This window comes from Somniosus microcephalus, chromosome 6 (genome assembly GCF_052327205.1).
Source record: "Somniosus microcephalus isolate GS21.2 chromosome 6, FLI_Smic_1.0, whole genome shotgun sequence".
Lineage (NCBI taxonomy): Eukaryota > Metazoa > Chordata > Chondrichthyes > Squaliformes > Somniosidae > Somniosus > Somniosus microcephalus.
The window spans coordinates 231,515,116-231,523,798 of NC_140992.1; the positions used below are offsets into that span (position 1 = coordinate 231,515,116).

Below are 8,683 nucleotides of genomic sequence, written 5' to 3' on the forward strand. Positions count from 1 at the left end.
CAACAACAACATGCCCTCGAAACAGTCTCTCTCCTCTCTCTCCCCCGTCTCTCTACTCTCTCTCTTTCTCTCCCCATCTCTCTCTTTCTCCCCCAGTCTCCCTCTCCCCCCTCAGTCGCTCTCTCTCTCCCCCTCAGTCTCTCTCTCTCTCCCCCCTCAGTCTCTCTCTCTCTCCCCCCTCAGTCTCTCTCTCTCTATCTCCCCAGTCTCTCCCTCTCTCTCCACATCTCTCTCTCACCCCTCAGTCGCTCTCTCTCTCCCCCTCAGTCTCTCTCTCTATCTCCCCATTCCCTCTCTCTCCCCAGTCTCTCTCTCTCACACTCCCAGTCTCTCTCTCTCACACTCCCAATCTCTCTCTCTCACACTCCCAATCTCTCTCTCTCACACTCCCAATCTCTCTCTCTCACACTCCCAATCTCTCTCTCTCACACTCCCAATCTCTCTCTCTCACACTCCCAATCTCTCTCTCTCTCACACTCCCAATCTCTCTCTCTCACACTCCCAATCTCGCTCTCTCTCACACTCCCAATCTCTCTCTCTCTCGCACTCCCAATCTCTCTCTCACACTCCCAGTCTCTCTTTCTCACACACTCCCAGTCTCTCTCTCACATTCCCAATCTCTCTCTCTCTCACTCCCAATCTCTCTCTCTCTCTCTCCTTCCCTCTCTCTCTCTCTTTCCCTCTCTCTCCTTCCCTCTCTCTCTGACTCTCTCTCCTTCCCTCTCTTTCTCTCTCCTTCCCTCTCGCTCCTTCCCTCTCTCTCTCTCTCCCCTTCCATCTCTCTCTCTTTCCTTCCATCTCTCTCTCTCTCTCTCTCCTTCCCCCTCTCTCTCTCTCTCCTTCCCTCTCTCTCTCTCTCTCTCCTTCCCTCTCTCTCTCTCTCCTTCCCTCTCTCTCCTTCCCTCTCTCTCTCTCTCTCCTTCCCTCTCTCTCTCTCTCTCCTTCCCTCTCTCTCTTCCCCCCAGTCACTCCCTCTCTCTCTTCCAACAACAACATGCCCTCAAAAAGCCTCGGCAATGCCAGCTAGTCTATATATATAAAGCAGCTCTTCTGTCTGTCCCGATGTCTGTTCCGATGTCTGTCTGTCTGTCCGTTCTCTATACGTTTGAATGTTACAGAGTGTACCGACGTGCGCGTCGCCTCACAAGAAAGCTTGCGATTCCGGACCGGTCATAGGCGTATTTACGTTTCGGCCGGACAAAAATCCCGCCCGCGGTATCCGAAAAACGTTCAGCGTTCCGCTCATTAGCATCTCATTAGCGACCGTGTGACGTCGAGGTCGACCAATCGGACAGGCGCGTGCCATCCTACAGTTGAGTGTCGAGTGACTCGACGATTGACCAATCCTACGCTTCGGTGACCTGACCGGTCGACCAATCGGTGCGTGTGTGGGCGGGCCTTATCCTTCTGAACCGAGGTGAGTGGCCGCCATCTTGATTTTTCACAATTTTTTCCCCCACACTTTCTGTGAGTTAGGGAGCTAAGGTAAATATTTTAATGATGTGTTAGGGAATTAAATAACAATTTAATAGGGGGGGGGAGAGCCTCGGGAAATCGCGGGGGGGGGGGAGAGCCTCGGGAAATCGCAGGGGGGGGAGAGCCTCGGGAAATCCCGGGGGGGGGGAGCCTCGGGAAATCGCGGGGTGGGGGGAGAGCCTCGGGAAATCGCGGGGGGGGGGGGAGAGCCTCGGGAAATCGCGGGGGGGGGGGAGAGCCTCGGGAAATCGCGGGGGGGGGGAGAGCTGATGAGTTTTAAAAAAAGAAGAGGCCGCCAGTTGCGCGGCTGCCTTGGCGACAGCACGCATTCGCACGGCCCCCGTTACCCCGGCAACGGGGCACGCCGGTGGTCTTGAAACCACGCATGCGCACGGCCCGCCACCCCGTCACGCCAGTTGCGCAGCCGCCTTGACGCCGGCACGCATGCGCACGGCCCCCGTGACGCCAGCACACAGCCTCGGGAGATCGCCGGGGGGGGGCGAGCCTCGGGAGATCGCCGGGGGGGGCGAGCCTCGGGAAATCGCGGGGGGGGGAGAGCCTCGGGAAATCGCGGGGGGGGGGAGAGCCTCGGGAAATCACGGGGGGGATCGCAACGGCACCGGACCTCAGGCGCTAGGCAGGGGGAGGGGCCGAGGGGGTAGGGAGGGTAGGGAGAGAGGGGAGGGATAGGACAGGGAGAGGGGGGACACACAGGGGTAGGGAGACCAAGCACCCCAAAATTGCCCTCGCAACGCGGGGCTCCCCATCTAGTACATATATAAAAGAATAGCAGTTGCTTTAATCATTTCTAATACATTACGAAACATATAAGCAGTAAACAATGGCAACATTTCAAAGTGAGCATATAATTTCACTTGTCACACGTGGAGACCTGAAAAATATTGAGATGGAAGTCTCAAGCTGAACAAAACAAGCACAGCAAAAGAGCAAACCTCACATGCTAGGCCTCCGGGTTGGGGCAGCATCAAAGTAGCAGGCGGAAGTTTCACTGTTTTTGGCTGTGGTTCTTTGCCTGGAATTTGTGTGAGATAAGGAAGCTGTGAACACGCTTTGTGTCAAGAGAGCATGTTTTTCTGTATTTGTTGCATGGCTTCTGCTGGTGGATAAAAACAAAGACCTAGGAATTGGATGGTGCATCACCCGTTTTTCAGGTGAAAAACAGACGCTGAAGGGTTTGATGCGGCATGCACATGCTCATTTCACTCATGCACGCCATTTTAGCTAGGGTGCCCTGTAGGCGTCCAGGGCACCCGCCTGCAACTGCCTGAAACAGAAGCTATGCATGTTGCGGTCAGTTTACTCAGGCAAAAAGCAGCAGTCTTTAAATGGACTGCTGGAGGATGAGAGTTAAACAGTAAGTAACTTACCTGGATGAGGGGCCAGGTGGAGGAGGAGGAGTGCTCCTCCCGGCTCCATATTAAAACAGCGGCCGCTGCCAGCCACCACTCGCCCATCACCCCCCACAACCTCCATCCCCATTTTAATCTGTTCCCCGGCGTCCTGGACTCACCATAGGTCCGGTGCCATCGTCCCAGCCAGCTGATCTTCAATTTCTTTATGGCCGCTTGGGGTGCAACTGGTGTTCCCAGCATGCTGGTCATGTTCAGATGATGCAAGAGGATCAATTCTGCGTGGTCCTCTTGCACATCAGTTTGTGGCTGCCATTAGGTTCGTGCCCGAAGTCGGCGTGAACCAATTTCTAGGCCAAAATGTCTCTACCGCCAAAGGACGATATGCAATTGTAAAGCTCATTTCTGGTAGGCTCGTGGGATGAATAAGGGGCGCCCTAACCAATACGGCGACCAACACGCCCCGTGTGTGTTTTGGTTGCGGGCAATCAGCAGCAAAAATCGGTAGCTCCGTGCCCAACAGGCGAACCAACATCCAATCACACCCCAGTGTAACATATTTATCATGATAAAAAAAGGCCTGACATGGCTAATTGCATCCAAAACAAAAAGCAAGATATCTCAAGGCTAAAGACAAATCAATCAGCTTCTCCACAGACTTTTATTAGGTCTTCTTTCTGGAGTTTTTATGCCTTCTGTTGCACCTATAACCTTCACAGAGAAGCTTCCTTGACATCTGGAAAATAGCTAATATTTCCATAATACATAAAAAACCCTTGACAGTGTTGGCTGCATGGACACATTTCCCTTTTAAATCGTAATATGATTTTGGCTAACATACTTGTTTACAGACTTGACGCATGCTTTTCACGATCCTTACCAAATATGATTTATGCATGGCTGTCACTCCAATGACAACCCTTGCTATCTTTTTTTAATGTAACCTGTCGCTGTCTCTGCAGACATATACCAGCCTTGTTGCTTTTCCTTGGCATAGAAAATGCATTTGATCAGGAGATTTGCAATTTTTTGCAGCCATCTATACTGCAACCAGCAATCATCAAGGTGCATGAACAAAATGGATTCCCACAAATTACCCGAATAGGGAAAGGGGCCCTTATCAAAATGGCCTGAAACGAGCGTTAGGCCCTCCATTTAGGCAGTGGGCCTAAAGTTTGTTTCAGGCATGTGCCTAGTTTCTTACCTTGCAAGTGTTTTTTTTCACCTCATTTATATTATAGAACAATTTCTTTTCAAAGGGCTTTCATAAACAGTGTCTCTTTGGGGGTGAGGTAGCTCCATGGCTACAAGCCTGATGATAGGGGATTGGAACCAAATCAACTTTCTATGGCAGATTTGATAAATCAATACTTGAGCCTGGCATGTCTGCAGAATTCCAGGGCATTGTTACCGAGTCCATTAACGGAACCTAGAGGGGAACTTTGATTCTGGGCATTGGGATTCTTCACATTTGGCTCCAGATGACACTGCAAGCAGTAACTGGCAAAGTGGCCCTGGCTGGACAAGCAGTGAGAAGCTTACCAGCACTCTGTGCTGGTAGGTGTGCATGGTTGTGGTTGGTTAAATTCCAGTGCGATCTTTGTGGGTGCTTGAGGGTCCCTAAATGTTGCCTCTTGCCAACCTCTGCCTAAGCTGTCTGTCTTTGATAAGCTTATCAGCAGCTTTGATTGAAGACTCAAACGTGGTGATGGGTTTCTGCATGCTTTGGACATCTGGCTCATTAAAACAAAGTGCTCGCAATTCATGCCATTTATCTTATGGGGTGGAATTCAGGGAATCAGTGGCAACTGAGAACAACTCTGCGTGTGCATGATTGCAGTTTTTCAAGTCATAATCATGGGATTAGAAATGGCAGTTAATAATGTCGAATGCTACCAGTGACAACCATTTATGCTTTCAGCTAGCTGCAGTGCTACCTTCAGAGAAACTATGGAAAACCATCTCCTGAGGTGGTTCTTGGCTCCTCTCATGTCAGTAGAGCCATCTCATCTATATGTCAGCACTGCTGTCAAAGTGAGGACTGCCATCATCAACAATGCTGTAAGATAAATGGTGCATTGATTGTACTTTGCAGTGGATAGAATTTGATGTGTGCTACCTCATAACAACTCTATGTGAACTGTTATTAACTCAAATCTACAATCTAACAGGTTCTGAAGATTTATTTCCCTTTGCGTCCACATTCAAGTCCTTATTATTCTCTGAGGTATATTTAACTTCTTTCAACTGTTTAGAATTCTATTACAAATTGAGGAGCTGGATTTTTTAAATATTATTTTTCTAGAAATAACCTTTGAAGTAATCTTTTTAAAAAAATCCTCACATCCTTATTCAACTGAACAGTTCCCAAAAGATAATAAATGGGAAACAAATTCCTATTTCTTTCTAACAACTACTATGTTATGTTATTGTAACTTGGTATGAACACAAATAATGCCAATCAGTTACAGACTGTTCTGGTCAATATGCATAACCTTGGTCCAGCTAGTACCATCCTATCCATTGGGGCAATGGCTTTGGGGTTAGCAGGAGCTGAGTGGCAGGAGCCCCCAGTTACAGTCAATGAGTCAGGGTGGTTGTTCAATCATTAACAGCAGCCTCAAGTATTTTGATCCTGTCTGACCCTGCCATCAGATTACTGACTCTGCCACACATTATCAATCAGGTTCCAACCTCCCATCATCAGACATGTCAATTTGGCCACTAAAAGGCTCTAAACTGTGGAAGGACTTTCAAACAACTCTATAGCAGAACTAAAGTGTCAGCTGTCGCTCAGTGGGTAGCACACTCGCCTCTGAGTCAGAAGGTTGTGGGTTCAAGTCCTCACTCCATGGGACTTGTAGCACATAAATCTACACTGACACTCCAGTGCAGTACTGAGGAAGTGCTGCACTGTTGGAGGTGCCGTCTTTCGGATGAAATGTTAACCTGCTCTCTCAGGTGGATGTAAAAGATCCCGTGGCACTATTTTGAAGAGCAGGGGAATTATCCCCAGTGTCCTGGCCAATATTTATCCCTCAATCAACATAACAAAACAGATTATCTGGTCATTATCACATTGCTGTTTGTGGGAGCTTGCTGTGTGCAAATTGGCTGCTGCGTTTCCCACATTACAACAATGACAACACTCCAAAAGCACTTCATTGGCTGTAAAGTGCTTTTGTTATGGTGGTCGTGAAAGGCGCTATATAAATGCAAGTCTTTCTTTCTTTAAAAGCCAAAATAAGATTTTTTTTGAACCCTATACAATTTATGAATTCAACTTAGACTTTCCTGAAGAATACTGATGGATATACCATGAGGTTGGCTCACTGTATTGACCTGTTCTTCAATTCAATGTTACTGGGTTATTATTATTGCAGAAATCAATTGCACTTTCAGCATTTAGGCATACAGTAAATCAGTTGTATTGTGGGTTTGCACTAAATATAAAAGAGCCCTATTACGAGAAAGTTGCTGGGTTAGTTATGCAAAGCCTATGAAATAAAGAATATAAGCAGTGGTTGTAATACTAAGGGCTAAAAACTGAACTCTTGGTTTCAGCCCCATATGACAGTCAAGCCCCTATTGGAACACTCGTCAAAATGACATCAGTACCTATCCATATCTCTTTGTATAGGTAAGATGTCCCTGTAACCTTTCAGAACTGCTTCACATAGGTTAATGCCATACTGCTCATGAAATACAATAGGAAAAGGCAGAAAAGATAAATTGCTACTTGCTTTCCTTTTTTGTGTAAATTTTTACATCTATCTGCTCTTTTTCCTGCCAGGTTTCCCTCACTACTTCAGTCTTTCTGTCCTGGATTCCCTCTCCTGGCTTATCTCACCCTGTCTCAGCTTTTCATGATCAAACAGCTTCCATCTTGTTCTTCTAACTTCAGCCCCATGTTATGCATGTCAAATGTATGTACAGTATATACTGATGGAACTCTCCACCACATAAACAAAATAAAAAATTACAACTTAACTTTTACAACTTTGGGAGTAGCCACTGTTTTAAGTAAGGATTGTGAAAGACATATCTGTGCCTTTGGTAATGTTTGTCGCAGGCCTTTCTTCAGCTGATGCTTAACTTAACCTAAATGAGCAAAAACTGTTTACAGTTGGCAGTGCAAGTCTTTATTTGTTAAAAAAATAGGACTAATGCCTCCATTAAAAAAGCAGAGAGGAATCTGATACAAGGGCATTAAACATTTGTACAGTAATATCACCAATAGTAATTTCAGGCTGTGGTCTTTAGTAAACAAGAAACAAAGTCCAATAAGTTGCAGTTCATGAGTGATCCAATTTTTTTTGATCCAGATACAAATCGATTTAAATTGAAACCAAACACTGACACAAAGCCAATGATAAATTGATATAAAAGTTATATTTTAGGCAAACATACAACAAATGTGTTTTGTTATAAAAATAGAAAAATCGCAAACTACTCAGCAGGTCAGCCAGCATCTGTGGAGAGAGAAACTGAGTTAACATGTCAGGTCGATGACCTTTCATGTGTTTTGTTAGATGTTTGAGAAAACAAATGCAATTTAGGCAACTTTGTCGACTGTCAAAAATGCTCAGATTGAAATTGCATGACAGTCTAATTAATGTATTCCAATCTACACTATTTCTAAATTACATATCTATATTCACATTTGGAAAATTCTCATTTTAAGGAATTGCTATTACTCCTTTCAACACAGCAACTAATTTCATTTTGCACAGACATGAAGGGCTGGATTTTCATTGAGGAGGCGGGTAGGAGGTGGGACTACAACTTTTGGGGTTGTAGCCCCGCCTCCATCGAGTTCCAGCCAACCCATGCGATTTAGACTTGATTGACCTTGTTGAGCCTGCCCAGCGGGCTCAGCAGGCCAATTAAGGGCCACCCGGCAACAGATGATGTCACAGATTGAAATTTCATCTGTCAAGACCCTTTGACAGCTGGCGGCCATTCTGTTTTCTGTGCCAGTGAGATGAGGGACTCCCGAGACCTGAAGGAAGGAAGGCTGTAAAGGTAAGTAAAGGTTAGTAGAACTTCTTTAAACACTTTACACAGACCAAACACACTTACCTCTGCACTCATGCACCCATCACTCACCTGAACACCGGACATCTCGACCCCTCCAAGCCCTTCATCCCAACGGCCCGCCTCGCTAACTTGGCGTGGTTTGGAGCTGTCGGGAATCCCATATTTCAACAATGAAAACAGGGATTAGGCTAAAAACTGCCTGTTAACTACCTGTTAACAGGCAGTTCATTGGCACTAATCCCCTTCCAGCCTTGGAGAGGCGGGTCCCAGTGCGGGGCGGGTACCCACCTCCTTTCAAACTGGCATGGAGGCTTGGGGGCGGGATGGGGTCGGGACCCCGGATTTCGGGATTTTAAACCCCCAAACGCCTCCAATCCCAAATCCATGGCCCAATGAAAATCTAGCCCGAAATCTCTACCACAAGAATTCAGTACCTCCTGTACACATCACGAGATACCTAATATTTAATGAATCGTGGAGTCTATCCTCAGGAGTTGTAATGTCAGGTCCATCAAGATCTAAAGAAAAATCTGCAAATGTAAACCATTCAATGTAGGGCTGGGAAATATTGAAAATACAGACAGCTAATTATAATGAAGATGATGGTAGAAACCAAGGGGGTGAAATTGAATTAGGCATGAAAACGGGTGTGGGAATCGCAATGTGTGATAGGCCCACGCCCGTTGAAAGGAGTTCAGGCAGCATGTAAATTCCGTGCTGCCTGCTAATTATAATGATAGCAGAGCACAGTCCAGCGCTGAATGTGCTGCTGACTGGCTGTATGCTCTGCAGGGGGC

At 46.7% G+C, this 8,683-nt stretch overlaps 1 long non-coding RNA gene across 1 annotated transcript; it reads left to right on the forward strand.

Moving 5' to 3' along the window:
• Nucleotides 1-1,412: 1,412 nt before the first annotated feature.
• On the forward strand, nt 1,413-6,845 carry LOC147116514 (uncharacterized). Its single transcript, XR_015078824.1, has 3 exons — nt 1,413-1,485; nt 4,768-4,907; nt 6,640-6,845. It is a non-coding gene; the product is annotated as an uncharacterized LOC147116514 (long non-coding RNA).
• Nucleotides 6,846-8,683: the final 1,838 nt, after the last annotated feature.